We start from the raw sequence: 19,073 nt of genomic DNA on the forward strand, positions 1-19,073 counted from the left end.
TGAAAATGTTAAACTATTTCCAGCTGAAATTATGTTTGCCAGGAATGTACGTTCGGCGTTAGACCGGTTTATCCCAAGAGACTAATTTTAAAAAAGTATCCAGGATAATGTAAGGTACAAGACTTACAATGCCGGGGTTAAAGTTTTTTTTAAAAAATATCGGGCAGGGAAGAGTCTTTGGGAAGAATGCATAATCTCAAGAAGAATTGTGAGAATGAGTTTCATTATAAAAGGGCAGACTTTTTTTCCACAAAACCATATTAATCAACTGAGACCGCGATAACTAGAAACAGTCAGAAACCAAGTGTTACCAATGGCAGTGCTATATGACATTTTCCATATACAACCTCCAAACAAGGAAGTACCATTAACTCAGAAATCCAGCCACTCTGCAAAAGTAAAAAATCGGCAAACACAAATGGTGAGGAGAAGTGTAAGGAAACAAACAACATTTTTGGACAAATTCTAAAAAGGGAAATATGGTAGGAGCAAAATTCTATGGAAGAATTTAGCTTGGGAGGAAGGGGGTGTAATGGAATGACCTGACCTCCCTTCATAGATGAAATTAAATATACACTCTCACGTGACTGAGAGAGAAGCAAACAGAAGAAGAGAAGTAGACCAGGTGTCGAGTAACACTTATGCCACCTGTATTCCCTTGTAAATATATGTTCACGCATAACATCATTTTACTTGATGTATTCTTATTAAAAGTAAGGATATAACAAAATATAATACTACTAGATCATATAACATGATTTTCGGTTCTGATTACTTTTCTGCGTGTCACAGGTAACTTTTGATTGTTGTTAATATTAATAATATACTGTACAAGTACCTTATTTATTGGTAGGATACTATACAATTACCTTTTTTCATAATTTACAAATAAAAGAACGCGATACTTTAAAGTAATTTCCTGTTCTACTAAATGCGTGCACGTCTACCGCAATAGGTTGTTTATTTTTCATATGGGTGATATAGTGAAGAAACACCTTATTTATTATTTAAATGTAATACTACTCGAAAATACAAAGTAATTTTAGTCTTTAATGCGGGTAAGATTTTCTTTGATTTTCATATTAATACTATACTACACAGGTAATCTACTTTATGGAAAGCAGGCTGTTCAATTGCCTTATTTAAGATGAAACTATTCGATGATTTTACATAAGTTTTTCAATTAGTACTAAACTGTACAGTACCTTGTTACTTGGGTGGAATTTATTGTTTACATTAAGTGATTATTGTGTGTGATTATTAAAATATGCTATCTATACAAACATAACAACATATAGAATAGGTATAATACAGCATGCTCAGTTAATTATTTTCGGAGTGAATTAAATACATACAAATATATAAACGGCCACCTATACTTAACATGCATAATGATCGGTTCATTAGTTCATGAGTGAATTCAATACATACAAATATATAAACATATGCAATACTAGACATTAATAATGATCGGTTAATAAGTTTGGAAGTGTATTCAATAATAGAAATATGTAATAAAATGCACGTAATAAAAATTCAAAATGATCGGTTAATTAGGTTGGGAGTGAATCTAACACATGTAAATATATAAACATATACACATACTTAACACTCATAAGGATCGATTAATTAGTTTAGGAGTGAATATGATATATACAAACATATTAACATATACACATACTAAACTTCATAATGATCATTTAATTAGTTTAGGGCTCAATGCAATAAAAGAAATATTTAATCATATACACATAACTTAAATTTATAATGACCAATAATTATGTAAGGAATAAATCCAATACATACAAAAATTTAACTGCATACACGTATTAACTTCATAATTATTGGTGAATTAGTTTAGGACTGAATGCAATAATAAGAATACATACTCATATACAAATAATTAAAATTGAGAATGATCAGTAAATCAGTTTAGGAGTGAATCCAAAACATAGAAATATATACACATATACATATCATTTATATTCATCATGATCGGTAAATTTGTTTAGGATTGAATCAAATACATACAAATATATAATAATATACATATCCTACACATTCATTACGATCTGCTAATTAGTTTAGGATGTAAGTCAATGCATACAACCATATACTAAACACATACTAAACTTCAAAATGATAGTTTATAGTTTAGGAGTTGGTGAAATAATTGAAACGTATAAAAATATACATGTAAGTAACATTCATAATGATCGGTTAATTATTTTAAGAGTGAAACCAGTAGACAGAAATACATAAACATATACAAATAATTAAAATTCATAATGATCCTTTAATTGTGCTGGTGTCAATGCAATAATATAATTATATAATCATATACACATAATTACAATTCATAAGGATCGATGAATTTGTTTAGGAGGTAAAGTAATAATAGCAATATATATTCATATACACATAATTAAAATACATAATAATTGATTAATTAGTTTAGGAACACATTAGATACAACATTACATTACTCGATCTATTCACGTAATATTTGGACGTTAACAAATAATCAGATATATAATATATCAAATATATCTGACAGATGTCAGTTTCCGTAAGTACATCAAAAACATTCTTCTGTATATTTGGTTTAAGTAAATTGTTTTATAACGTTATCACATAGTTACATTTTAAAAACAAGAATATCGGAATGTAGAAATAAAAAGGAACAGTGTTTTAAGTAGACGGTCACGTTATCCGCTGCAGCAAAGGGGCAACTGTTTTAAAATTGTTGTGAAATAACTAAGTAAATAGACGCATGTGTTACATGACGTACGCATGCGTAGCCGGCATTACTGTTCGCCAAGTTGTTTTTTCCTTCAGGTTTGAACCCCTTTTTTTAACCCCTTAGCAGTTATTTTAACTTAGTAAATACCTCTAATAAAATTCTCGACCCAAAATGCAATTTTTTGAGCTACTGCACACCGTCTCCTGGGTGGAGATTCAGTTTGATAAACAAAAGCAGACACACACAAATATACCTAATCAGATGTATATATTAGATGAAAATATATTAAAATTTATAATCATTTAAAGATCACAGTTATACCATTGCCGACAAAATTGTGAATGTATTATATTACATTATATACACAGTAAATGATGCTGAATAATGCATCAAATATATTTGTTCATGACATCAAATGGCCGTCGGTTTCTACAAGGTTTCCGGCACAATGTCTATTGTAAGACGATGAACTGTTTGGTGCTACCGTTCACAGAAATTTAGAGGAATTAGAAGGTGTCTGCCCGGAGTTAAATTCTATTATGAATATCTCATTTGTCGTGTTTAATAAAATTGATATTTTGGAAATATTTTTTTAGTAAAATCTATTATTGAATTAATCAGTATCAGAAATAATAATAATAATAATAATAAAAACATGTCATATTTTCCTGTTAATATCTCAGTACTGCGCTTCGTGTTTGATTCCCTTCCCACACAGAACATTACAATTGTTATAGAATATAAGACCCATCGTAGGACTGCCAACAATCTTATTGCTGTTTTTCACACCCGATATAATCTTCGTACTTACATTATTAAATATTTCCAAATAAAACTATTAATAATTATGAAATAACAACGTGGAGATTCATAAATGAATAGTATTGTTGCACAAACGTACAGTGATAAGTATACAGATAAAAATAAGAATGTCTGAAAGTAAAGAAATCAATAATTCTGTCAGGCTAATTAGGTCTATAAAGAGGCCTTCGATCAACGTTACTGATGTATTCGAATATGCAATTTAGAAGTGGATATCAAACTGCGCTTTGTATCTATTCCTCTTGAAGTAAACTTGTAAATGGCAAATATGTTCAAAGGCAATGTTATAGCAAATTAAATGGCATGCTTCTCCATCCCTCGTTATGATGTCGCCTTATGCAAGATGAAAGCTTAGCAATCGATAGCGTGGCACTTCAGATTCCTTTGTAAAATATACTAAATGATAAGACGTGAGAAAGTTTATGACCCATTACATAGCATTTTATGCCATATGATTTTGAAATGTATCGTCGCATGACCGGAGTTCAGACTAGTTGAGCTTTCCTTTCTTGCAAGATTAGTTGAAATTGTAGCATTTACATATCAATATTGTCTTTTCGCACCTGTTTGTGTACAAGTTAACACTAGTCTATATGAAAATGATTTATTTAGCGTAATAATGTTTCTAGTAATACACAAACCGCCCCCTTCAGTAAGACACCCTATCAAATCTCTAATACTAATGATTACTACAATAGTATCCCATTGATTACTCTACACGCAATAACCCTTATCCCTGAGTGGCATCCGGACCTTGATAAGTGGTGACCCCTACGTAAAAAAATACAAGATCACCGAGACATACGAACCCACCCGTAGCAAGTGGGTGTCTGGAGGACCATGTTTGGTCTTCCTTTGCTGATTCTTCACAAAAAGCGCTCCTCCAACCAACGCATCTTTCAACAAATACTCCACTCTTTATCATTTCCTAAACCTAAATGTGGATCCCATTAAAAAGTATCTTTCTGAGATCTGCCTGCCCGTCTCACTACAAAAGTGTTTTCTTTGAATACAATGTAAACAAGTTATTGCTTAAGAATCTTTAATAACCTAATAATTTTCACGACTATCATATATATATATATATATATATATATATATATATATATATATATATATATGTATATACATATACATATGCTATAATAATTATACATTAAATACAGACACTAGAGTTAATGATTTCAGCAATCATCAGTGCAGGGTATGACTAAGAACAGCGGTTGAAAGATTCGAGCACGAGATCAAAACCATCTCTTACGTCATTTGCAAAGACCACACCAATCCGGCCACCGTTAAACGGGAGACCTATTGTAGAAATTTAAACATATATGTTTGAATGTTTTTAACGTTTGTCAGAGTGATCTAATTAGTTCTGATGATCTGCAAATGCTAGCTAGTGTGACCGACTATTTAAACTGTACACTACTCAAGGATATGAAACTAGGTACCTAAAGGGGTCAACACAACATAATTATTTACTAAATAACATGTAAATGCCTTTACATACACACACATGCACTCGCATATATATATATATATATATATATATATATATATATATATATATATATATATATAATGACAAAATATATTCACAGGAAGGCGAAAGTTTTAAAAATGTTTCTATACCTTGTCTAAACATTAATATATATATATATATATATATATATATATATATATATATATATATATATATATATATATATTAATGTTTAGAAAACGTATGGAAAAAAATTTAATCTTTCGCCTTCTTGTGAATATCTTTTGTCATTAAAATGGGAAGCGAAAACGCTGTTCTATATCTTATATATTGTACATTGTGAATATTTAAATAACCTTCCGAAAAGGACGCTTTAAAAACGGGAAATGCGTTGAACTAATACAAGCTTTGTTTAAATGGATAAAACATGAAAATATATAATAAAAGAAGTATTAAAACCACAGCAACTCTTAATAACCCCGGTCATTTAAACATATATACATATATATATATATATATATATATATATATATATATATATATATATATATATATATATTAAGTAATGTGATTGATAATTTAAAATTCAAGTTAGAATTAAATTAAAAATCCGTTTCACACTAAGGAAGAACAAAAAAATCAATATTTGTACGATCGTTTCGGAAAACAATGTTTTTATTGTGGTAGATAATGTCTAACACGGGCAATATTTTTACATAAAGTATTTTTAACAAATACAGTTTCCTCATCGGCAAAGTATTGGGAAGGGTTTTTAAAATAAAATAAATAAAATTCAAAGACACACAAAGAATTGAAAGGTAAATAATTATATATATTAATATATATATATATATATATATGTGTATATATATGTGAGTGGGTATGCATATGTGTGTATATGTATATATATGTGTATGTTTATGTGTGTATATTTATATATGTATGTGTGTGTCTATGAATTTTATTAGAAATATATTATTGTAATATTATATTTAAACCAAATTCATTTTATAATTTTATTCTATTTTATTTCTATCTTTAACCCATATTAATTACTTATCAAATAAATGCATACCTTTATTTTATTTTTTCCAGATACATCTGCCTTACTATTAATGCTAGGTTTATTTATGGTTTATTTTACATATGTTAAAAACCCTTCCTAATGCTTTGCTGATGAGGGACCTTTGTTTCTTACAAATAATATATGTAAAAAATATTGCCGTGGCTTTATGTCTACCACAATAAAACATTGTTGTCCGAAACGATCGTAGAAATTATTGATTTTGTTGTTGTTCCTTCTTATGAAACGGATTTTTAATTTAATTCTAATTTGAATTTAAAATTATCAGTCACATTACTAAATATTAAATTAATATTTACCTATCGAGCTAATTATATATCTGAATTACAACGAGCAATATTCTTTCCCTGTATTTTAAGTAAATTAGTAATTTTATTATTACATTTAAATACAATATATATATATATATATATATATATATATATATATATATATATATATATATATATATATATATAAATGTGTGTGAGTTGGTGTGTGTACACTATGCTCAGTTAATACGCTAGTCGATATTCTTGGAATGACAATGCACAGAGACACAAACACTTACACCCTCCACAAAGGAGTGGTCGCATTACTCTTTGATCGGAACAACTCTGCACAAACTATATTATTTTCGTACGCCACATTAAAATGTGATAATTTAGTTACTTGCATATGAAACATGTACCAATGACTACTGTACGAAAAGTCTGAAATTGACACATTAAACATGATAGATGTTCAAATTAAATAAAATTTCAGTAAATTTCTTTATTAATATCTAATAAATATATATCCACAAAAACGCTAGAATGATAGGAATTAACATTTAAATTTTGTTCTCCTCTGCACCTGTTATAATGTCTTTTTTTTTTTCATTATTATTGTCCGACTTTTTCTCTGTTTTTTTTGTGGGGGGTCCGTCCTGATTGAATATAAGATCAAGTGGCCTTTAATTTTTCACATTTGAGGTCTCATTATAATATAGCATCCGAATTTACTAATTTGCATGAAAATGACGAAACTTTTCTCTTTATTTAATGTTATAGAGAGGTTGTGCATGTATATAAAAGTTTAAAATGTTATTTATTAATGTAATTAAATATTTTACTTATTTATCACCGGCAATTAATTTTCTTTTTCTGTTTCAAATATTTATGGTGTTTTTATTTAAAATTAGGGTAATCGGATTACACTAATGTATGTATATTGATTTATAGATGTATGGATAAAAAGTATATTGCGCAGTGTAATAGCTAATGAATTGTTATTAATAATAAACTGTATTTATTCACTAACATTAAAAAACGATACATTATTAGTACTGCCTTGTTTCTTCTTTTAGTAACCAAGATATAAGGACGTTTAAATTAAGAAGATTCTTTTTGCGCTATATATAAAGAGCTATAAATCTGCATGCTGTATAAATACTAGCTTGGAATATAATATTACATGCCTAATATTTATAAACTGCAAAAATGCGAGTTTAAAAATGGCAAACACATAAATGATGCAGTTTAAAATAACTGTAATAGCAAATCAAGTTTCTGATTTTCTATCTAATAGTTATATATATATATATATATATATATATATATATATATATATATATATATATATACATATATATAATTGAGATAAGCAGAAAATATCAGCATAAAATTATATATATATATATATATATATATATATATATATATATATATATATATAAACATTTATATCGTCGGTGTAGTGGACAATCGAACTTGTCAGACAAGTAGTCAGTTAACACGAGAACCCTTGTCAGCCGACCTTATAAATGGTTTGTTTTTTCTTAATTTACGAGCAAATATTATTCAATATTATAAATAGATGCAAAATCTATTTACAATATTCTTGATATGGTATGCTTCTATCGCTATTAATAACATAAATAATACAAGTATAATAAAATAAGATAACAACAATAAGTATTATAAACTAAACATACAAATGAAATATAAATAATTGTAATAATTATAATAATATAACAAGGATTCTATTCAACTTTATGTTAATTTTAAAATGTGTCTGCTAATAATAATGATAAAAACAGTAATCATAGTAATCAATATATTTATATATATATATATATATATATATATATATATATATATATATGTGTATATATATATAATGTAAATGACAGATATATTATCAATAACGTTATAATAAATTAAAAAAATAGTTTTAAAGGATATTAAAAAATAAACGATTAGTTAATAATAAAAAAATATTTAAATATTACAAATTAGTAAAAATGATAAAATTAAACAATAATAAAAGGTGTGTAAAATCCAAAAAAAAAACAAAAAAAAACAAAATAAAATGAAAATATGAATTAATTAGCATTTTACGGAAATGTTTCCCGAAAATCACCGAAGCTCAATGATTCAATGAGAGGAATAAGGTGACCTGTAAATAATAGTTCTTGGAGTTAGCCAGGGGAAATTGAATCATAATGGTCAATCCCAGGATGTGAAGTCACCGATATTCATATGACTGGAACCCGAGATCACCAAAGAAAAAATGCGTGAAGATGACGTCAATTGACCTGGGTAAGATCCAAACCAGCAAAAGTACAAGAAACAAAACTGTCGAAAATGAAGTTACCACTAAACGCGAACTCTGACCCAGAGATGTCTGGGAAACAATAAACCCGACTGGTGAGAAAAAGCTTATCAGGACAATCGTTACAAACAAAAAGGGGAGAGAAAAAAGAGAATAGAGACACAGAATGACAAATGCAGGTCGACTCAGAGATATGAAAACCCACCTTACTACCCTAATTTCCACCCCGTTTTAATGTTAATTTTAATGTGTAAATAAGAAAAATACATATTGAAATCATAAAAAAGTGTCTCGTACATATTTTAACACGAAACTGACTTTTCGTTTATACGGCAGAGGGAAAGTTGATGATCACAGCACATTCATCTATATAACAGTAAGGAAATAACATTGGGGTTAAAATATTATTATTATTATTATTATTATTATTATTATTATTATTATTATTATTATTATTATTATTATTATTATTATTATTATTTTAATAATAATAATAATAATAATAATAATAATAATAATAATAATAATAATGGTAATAGTCACAATAGTAATCACGCATAAGTAGTCGTCAAAATTATTCGGAAAGACTTATAATATATATATATATATATATATATATATATATATATATATATATATATATATATATATATATATATATATATATATATATGAATATTATCTCCATCATTTGGAGACATTCTCTAATGGTAATTTATGGAGTTACTTTCTGCCTCTTTAATTGCAAATGGTTTGATTACTTAAACGATTAAAATATAGACCAACTTTGTTCGATGAATAAACTTAATAAAAATTGTATTAGATTACAGTAAGGATTCTTTTGGATTAACGAACCAGAATACATCATGTTGTGATGACTAGCTATATTTATTTGAAAACAATCTTATGGATATTTTCAATAAATTACCTTCCACAAACCAAAAAAAAAATCCACATGAATGTTAATCATACTTTTAGAGATATTTAAAACTAATTCATGCAGACAAGACACAACACGCTTATCAGTTATTCAAACAGAAATAATAAATATAAATATAGCAAAGGAAATGGCAGGAACACTAGAGGATGACCTCAATCTGTCGTGAAATGGGGGAAAACGGAGTGCCACATTCAATGCTGCCAAGACTAACTTGTGTCAATCAATAATTACAACAAACTTTATCTACCACCAATGGCAATACTCAAGAACACATTACTTCATAGTACTTCCTTTTAATTCCTCGGCCTAATGTTTAAAGTGAACATGAAATGGAATAGATACATTGAGAGCATTGCCAGGGCTGCTTTGAAGAAAGATGACTCTCTCTACCGTGCTAGAAAACTACCTACGCCTCAAATTATCCTGTTCGTCTGTAAGGCCACCATTCACCCATGTATGGAGTACCGTTGTCACATTTGGGCTTGTGCATAGGTTACTTGTCTGTCACTTCTTGACAGGGTTCCAAAGGGAGTCACTAACTTGATAGGTCCTAAATTGTAACCTAGGGTTCACCCTCTATCCCATCGATGAAATCTTGCATCCCTCTGCCTGTTCTACAAGTACTTGAATGGTGAATGCTCTGACGAACTACAAACACTTGTACGCACTCGACGTAAACCACACCGACAAACCCGGCAAGCAGTTAAATACCACCCTTACACAGTAGAGATCCATAGAAGTAAGAAAACCTTCTACTTCAATGGTTTCTGTCCCGGAACTGCTAGGCCTTGGATCTCCTTCCCAAGATTCTGTTTTTCCACTGTACTGACATGTAGAATTTCAAGTGTAATGTGAACAGACATCTCGCTACTTATCCCCCCGCATAATATCCCTGCAACTTATTACCCCGATAGTTGCCACTACATCAAAGTGGCACTGTGCCTTGTTTGTGGTGAGAATTGAATAAAAAATAATACTGAATAGAATGCCACAAAATATTATGTAAACCTTGATGTCATTTACAAAATATACTGTGACAAAACAATGACAACTCACAGAAAAATAATTAAAAATGGAGTAAGCAAATGGCAGAGTCATGAATTTTATATCCTTTTTAAAGACCACGGTGTTAATTTGGTCAATAAGCCAAAAACTTGATACAACCCCCCTAATAAATCAGGACTAATGAAACGATAGTAAAAAGAATTATTTATCAAATTAAACATACTTATCAGCTACATCTTTTGGTAACAGCATCCGAGGCGTAAATTAGGTTCTTTATCATTGGAAATAAACTAATGTGTTGGTGTATTTAATTTGATATTGAAAATAACAATCGATATATTCGAGTTAGCTATTGTTCTATCAGAGCTCTTTAATAGAAAATCGACTATATTAAAAGATAAAACGAACACTATTTTAATTAACAAAAAATTAAAAATAAATCGCATTAATATGTGTATTGGGCCCCTAGATCTTGCTAGGATGGCAGACCTGGTAGGTCCTTACATTTTTACGTCTGGTTTGTTCAAAGTATAACTAAAAATTTACAAGTCCGTTTGAAAATATATTTTTAAACAATGACTTTATCTAACCTAACGGTGTTTAAAAATTAAAAAAATATTACCATATTAAAACCACCTTTTTTTTCGACACCGTCGCTTCCCGTCACTTTCCGTTTTTGGCCGAGGATATTGAGTGTAAATACATCCGGTTTCTTACACACCGTTCTAGTTTATTCCACGCCGTCCATTACCGATAAGTAACCCTGTCATATTTTTATATTAGCAGTTATATCAATTGGGATTTTTTTGTTTGTTTTTTTGGTTATTTCTTTTTTCGGATTGCTTTTTCTTTAGATATTATCTTTAACCATAACCGGTGTATATTCGACTTAGTTTTAAATTCCATTTTAACACACACGATCAATATCGTGGCTAGCTTATTATTACCCTCCAAGTATTTGCGCATTCTTAAACTCTGTTTCAGAAAATTCAGTTTTTCATCATATTCGGAAACAATGATTTTATCTAACCTAACGTTCTTTTTAAATATTAGAAATAAAAAAAAGATACCATATTACATAAAAGCTTTCCTACAACATCACTATCCATTTACGGCCGATTAATTTCGACATTGGTTTTTCATTTTCTTTTTTTTTCATTTCTCTTTTTTATATAACCGTTTTTTATTGCTAAGGTAAAACCGACGTAACTTAAATTTTTCCCTAAATGCTTCCTCATTTTTTACGTAAACAGTAAATTCGCGTGCATTATTGTTACGTCAATTTACATTTTTATACAAGCCATTGTATTAATTCATTCTTTTTTTTTAATGCAGACTGCCTTTTCCTCTCTCTCTCTCTCTATATATATATATGTATATATGTATATATACATATATATACATATATATACATATATATGTATATATATATACATATATATATGTATATATATTTCCCGAGTTTTTTATTTGTTTTTTTTTTCGTCTCTATTTTGACCATATTAAACAACCATTTTTTCCGCCAATTTTGTTTCGCTTCCTCCATTTTCTTTAACTTACTTTTCACATTTACTGTGTATAATTACCTTATCTCACTGTTTGCTATTTCATTTCGATATAGTCTTTTTTCTCATTCATATACGACCGTTTTTTTTTTTACTTGCTAACAAAAAAGAACCGTAAATTATTTTGTTTACATTCTTCCTTATTTTTTAAATAAACAGTAAATTCACTTGCATCACTATTTGTTCACTTTACATTTATATATACACCAGTGTATTAATTCCTTCTTTTTATGCAGCCCGTCTTATCCTTTATCTATTAATTTTTAACTTAGCGGTGTCGTTTACTTTTCAAGTTTTTTATTGTTTTTTTCCAAACTTCTCTATTTTGATCATATTAAACAAACTTCTTTCCACCAACCGTACTTGCATTTTTTTTTTCGTCCCGCTTTTTCTTTATATATTTTTGCATTTGCGGTGTAAAATTGCCTTATCTCAGTGTCTGTTTTTTCATTTCGCTATTTGTTTTTATCTCTTTTTAATTATTTTCTTTTTGCTTTTCTCTTTGTTTTTACAATCGTTTTTTTTTCTAACAAAAAATCCATGAATCAATTTTTTCTACGTGCGTCCATTACTTTTTACCTAAACAGTAAATTCACGTGGATTACTGTTACGTCACTTTTCCTATTTACGACAAGCAAAAAAAACATACAATTCTTTCTTTTGTTCTATTCTTACATTAGCAATTTGTCCATTTACTGTTTAGGAAAACACCTTTTCCTTTCGCCTGGTCTTTAGATCTAAAGTCTTCCTTGGTAAGTACATGTTGCGTTACAGTTTTGTTCGTTTAAAATTGTTACATAGAGTTATCATTGAAGTTATCACTAGGGTTATCATAGAGGGGCACCAAATTGACGTTTGGTGTATAACATAAAAGAATTCCGTGTGCGTATGATCGTCTAGTTTCATATGTGTGTGTTACATGCATTTCCTTCGACTTCTTCATGTGTCGTCGATGTTGATCCATCTGGAATTCATCTCCTCTCTCTCTCTCTCCAGTCTCTCAGATCTAGTCAACCTGACCACGTCACTCATACGTAATCTGGTCAGCTGACCCTCGGTTCTGGTAAACGTGTCTACACTCCACGTTTACTCACCTCTTTCTCTCTCTCTCAATGCATTCTGTAACATTCCCCCCCCCTTTTTATCAAAATGTATGGCGAAAGCATACATTTTCTACTTCCCACATGTACTAAGAATGGGATATATATGCTCACCCCACTGGCAAAGAAAACTGGCATACCTTTATTCAATATACTAAGTAAAATAATATCAACAAATAATACCATGTGGCGCTAATCCTTGCGCCCTCGAAGGTCAACAACTCCCTGTGACCCCATGGTCTCTTCATAATTTAAATCAGAATTTCAGGAGCATCCTTTACTCCCGTCTACACTACGCGTGATCGATAAATTCTCAGTAATCAACCGAATAATAAAATCGAGGTCCATCTGCCTCTTCAAAACGGACTATCATCGTCCTTGGCTTTACAGATCAGCTTTTCTTCCCATAGGTAGCACACAAAAAAAACATCTTCCCATCACAAGCTTTATCCTATTCACCATAAGCCTACTCTTATTACTAGTATTCTGTGGGAATCAAAAACCTCTTAACATTCCTTATGGTGGGTAGCCTTCTGTTTTCCTAATTACTTGCATACATATTTCATTCATCCTCTCTTGAGCGATTCGTAACATAATGGCCACGTCAGCCATTGCACCCCTCTGCCCCTTACGCAATGTCAGAGGGCATTTCATTTGCTCCCTGAAGTTGATTACAACTAGACCCGCTCACACTGGACAGAATACATTCCGTTTACTGCTATGTCAGAAAAAAAAAAACTTTTTTTTTCCCAAAGTCGGTAAGCGCAACCTGCCTTGAAGGCACATAGCTTCACGGAAAACATCGGATTCCCACACATAAAGTACTCAAAGTTGCTCCATATTGATTCTCCTCGAAATCAACAGAAATTACGATAAAAAAATAAAATTCGAATCACTTCTCGAGAATAATGAAATTAATAACTACCCATGTAATTCAACACCTCTCCAAAATTCTAACATGCTTGCCACAGAAATTAAATTCCATTCACGCCCCACTTTTTTCTTTCATTTCTTCATCTAGTTTATTTAACCCTATATTTATCCTTTTTTCTACCTTACTTATGTGGTCAAAACGTCACTCATGTCGAATAGAACATTTATTCTACATTTCGAAAATTAAAATTAATACCGACTGAACCTTTGACTCTTCCGAAACTTAAGAACTAGTTGATCCCTTATACATAACCCAGTAGTGTTTTTATTACACGGTTTACATCTTATTTCTTTCTCTTTTTCCCAATTTTCTTATTTCTATTATGATTATTGATTAATTAATTAACAACACGTTCTTTCTTTTATTAATCATTCTTTCAATAGACCCCACAAGCAAATATTCCATCTCCCCATTCTGCGAAAAAAAATACATGTCAAGAACAAGAACATTCTGCACAATACCGTTTTACAACTAATCAATTCCATAAAAATGATAAATTAAAAAATACAAAAATATCCTATAAGCAATCACAAAGTCCCATCTCACTAATAACAAAATTCCAAATAACAAAATACAGATTCGTGGAAACCCAAAATTGGCCACGTCATCACTCCTGAGGTCGGCTGCATAGTGCATCACCTTCCATTCCACAGAATTCAAAATTAAAGTAAAATCACAGTCGTTTACAAAAAATAGCTAGACATTTACAATTCAAATACATAGTCGTTTCCAAAATAAAATAAAACGACTCAATTATAAAGTCTCAGACACTCCTAACACATCGATGGAACTAAAATTGTCCATGTCAGAAAAAAAAATCCTAAGAAAAAAAAAATCGTAAAATTAGTGAAAAAGGAAAAAAATCACATTTTCAGAACCTATCCATTGCTTTTCATTTAAAGTACATATTGCTTTTCATTAAAAGTTACACTTAGTTTCACAGTTTTAAAATGCAACAAAAATATTCATAACACATATTTGTGATTGACGTGTTTATCTGTTGGTAAGCTGAAAGGCTCATTCCCGACCCACACTGTTACTAAAGTCATATGTTCTATTTCTTTTGTTTTCTTCTTTCTGGTTTACTCACTGGCTGTTCATTAAAACTTTACAATTTATTATCTGTATGTCTATCGTCATAGCTGTTTTTTTTTCAATTTCTTCTATTGTTTTTTCTACACAGAAACGTTTTTTTTCATTTACTGTTATTTTTAACGTACCGTTCTACTCTTCATTCTTCTTATTAATTTATTATATAAATCTATCTATATATATATATAATTTTAATGTGTCTGTTTTTTCTTCAGAACCATTTCTTTCAGTCTTTATAAGAGGTTATTCATGCGTAAATGTATTTCTTTTCTTTTTTTTCTTAATTATTTTTCTAATTCGCCTAGTGTTTAATGGACCCTCCGTTGTGCGTGTGTTGATTTGTATTTTTCTACTGTTCTTTTTTTTCTTTCTTTTTTGTCCAGACATTTTATTATGTTTTTCTTGTCCTTTTTTTTTCCCTTTTCCCCCGTTGTAACCCAAGTTCTTTTTATTCTTCTTTTTTTTCTTTTAAACCCACCCTTGCTAGGTGGTCTGGTCAGTTACGGCACCAAATTGAACGTTTGTTACATAGAGTTATCATTGAATTTATCACTAGGGTTATCATAGAGGAACACCAAATTAACATTTGGTGTATAACATAAAAGAATTCCGTGTGCGTATGATCGTCTAGTTTCATATGCGGTTGTGCGTGGGTTACATGCATTTTCTTCGACATACCTTACTTCATGTGTCGTCGATGTTGATCCATCTGGAATTCATCTCCTCTTGGAGGGAGACTGGTACCTGTTAGACGAAGATTTATCACTCCAAGACGATGAATTGGTTTTATAAATTTTATTCACATTCCAGATATCGACACAGAATATGGAAGTGAATCTTGCTTGCTTTGAACACGTCAGCGTCCCCCACCCCAGTGAAGGGGAGGGAACAGCTATTAAGCCGTCCGTCTTCTTCAAAGTCAAATACAGTCTCTCAGATCTAGCCAACCTGACCACGTCACTCATACGTTATCTAGTCAGCTGCCCCTCGGTTCTGGTAAACGTGTCTACACTCCACGTTTACTCACCTCTCTCTCTCTCTCTCTCTCTCTCTCTCAATCCATTCTGTAAAAAAATGCCCTGCCATAGATCACAGTTATGTCGGCGTACCCGCAATGCCAATTCAATTCGGCGACTACTTGACAGACAAAATCCTGAACGACGAACATTGACAAACGAGCAGAGCAGACAACGGATGATTTTGATACGTGCCAATAAAGCAGCAGGTGAACGTGCTTCCAGACTTCAGGCAACAGAATTACTGGTACAACTATCCCATAATACAGATCTAGTTCGATCTCGACGAATTAACGTGAGAGACTGTGACATGCGGAACGACGTCAACGAGAAACTGCAGCTCAGCGTCAAACTCGACTTCATGCTCAACCAAACCGGGATTGGGATCGGCTTGTATTCCACGACGACCCTGACGATGATTACAGTTTGAGTCACAAGGTTCAAATCGACACAATGACTGAAGTGTGTCCCTTTTGCAAGGCTCTGAAATTTAAGGGGGGACTAAAGGATTCTGAGGTGGCAATGGAAAATTAAACTACCTCAACTTGAGGAACAACCAGAACCAGTAAAAGCTTTGCTTGCTGGATATACTGCTGAATCAAAGCATTTCCTATCGAACATCAGAAAATACAATTCATGCTTCCAAACGACATCGTTCGGCGCAGAAATATTACAGCACAATTCATACCCACATTTAAAGTTAAGGGAGAGATTTGCCATAAAGTGAGATCTCTGCTTCCTTACCCAGACAGTCATCATAGATTCCCACAGCTGTATTTTATCGGTAATAACAATGATGAACTGAATGCACGCTGTGGAATTTCAACTGCCACAAGAAGGTATATTGTCTCCCAACTGCAAGACATGCTTCATAATAAACACAATTTTGTGTGTTTATTTAAAATTGCAATTTAAATGATGCCATCTGATACACACAAGAGTGTTGTTCGTGCTAAAAAAGCTCCTGCTCGAGAACACGTGCGAAGATTCAATGCTACAACTATAGATGAGGTGGCAATTGTTATAGTTGGAGATCAATTTCAACCGAGGTATATTGTACTTCATAGGAGAAATGATCCAGTGACAAACATTGCAAAAACTTATCGCTGATATGATGCTTTGCAATATCCAATCATTTTCTGGAATGGTGCTGACGGATATCATTTCAATGTTAACATGATGAATCCAGTTACTTGTGACGAAACAAATAAAAATGCAGCGCAGTGAACTATTATTCATACCGATTAATGATTCGGGAAAATGAAACCAATCACCTTCTGAAATGCTGCCAATTGTTCTACCAATACATCGTAGACATGTACGCAGATATTGGATCTGAACGTGTTCTATTCATACGTTTGAATCAGTCCAAACTTCGCTCTGAAAATATGTTCACTTGCGAGATGCAGTTCAAATTAATGGTACTACTACAAACGTTGGCAGACTAACAATTTTACAGTCTTCATATATAGGTAGTCCACGTCATATGCATGCGTACACTCAGGATGCTTTTTCATATGTTCGTCAGTATGGCCGTCCTGACCTGTTTGTTACATTCATATGTAACACTGCCTTGGATGGTATACTTCAACTATTAATTCCTGGCCAATCATCAGTGGATATACATGATATTACAGCACGTATTTTCAGAAAAAAGCTGAAATCCCTTATAGATTTCATTGTTAAGCATAAAGTATTTGGGTCTGTGTGCTGCTGGATGTATTCAGTGGAGTGGCAAAAAAGATTTCCACACTCACACATACTAATCTGCCTCTATAACAAAATCAGTCCAGATCAAATCGATAATGTAATACGTGCTGAAATACCTGATGCTGACATTGATAAAGACCTGCATGAAGTTGTGACAAAGCATATAATACATGGACCTTGTCGTATATTATTCACCATGCATAAAAGATGGAAAATACTCTAAGCGATATCCCCGGGCATTACTATCAAACATATTCACAGTAAATGACGAATGTCCTTCGTACAGGAGAAGATCTACAGATAATGGCGGTAAATTAGCAATCATACAAATGCGCACTGGTGATATTTAAGTCGATAACTGGAGGGTTGTTCCATATATTCGTTTGCTTTGAAAAACCTACAAATCGCACATTAGCATGGAATACTGTAACCCAGTTAAGCTCATGTAATACATTTGAAAGTATGTGAATAAAGACAGCGATATTGCAGTTTTTTGTTTGAAAACTCAAGGCAATGATAGATATGCAAACATACATATCGATGAAATTGCACAGTTTCAAGCTGTAAGATATATAATCAGTAATGAAGCTGTATGGCAATTTCCCATACATGAACGCAATCCACGGATCGTTCACTTATCAGTACATTTAGAAAATGGTATCGTGTTAACTTTACAGTTTCACATGTGCAACATATAGCTCTTAATCCTCCGGAGACAACATTAACGGCTTTATTTACGTTAAGTCAAAATGCTTGCCTAAAATATTCCACTTTTTGGCAACCAGTGAGAAAATTCTATTTTACTAGAAATATGCGTGTCCAGCAGCAAAACGATCACTCGGCAGAGTTATTTCAAATAAATTACTGCAAATGGAAAATTGCCTCTTATCTGACCACAGGGCAAATTACATTGCCACGAAACTTCTGTAATTAAGTGACCACAAAACACGACTTTATTAAAAAGGTTTTCGGGGAAATCCAGTTTAACGATGAGAATCCCAGTTG

Source organism: Euprymna scolopes, chromosome 4 (assembly GCF_053919585.1).
Source record: "Euprymna scolopes isolate OS-2025 chromosome 4, ASM5391958v1, whole genome shotgun sequence".
NCBI lineage: Eukaryota > Metazoa > Mollusca > Cephalopoda > Sepiida > Sepiolidae > Euprymna > Euprymna scolopes.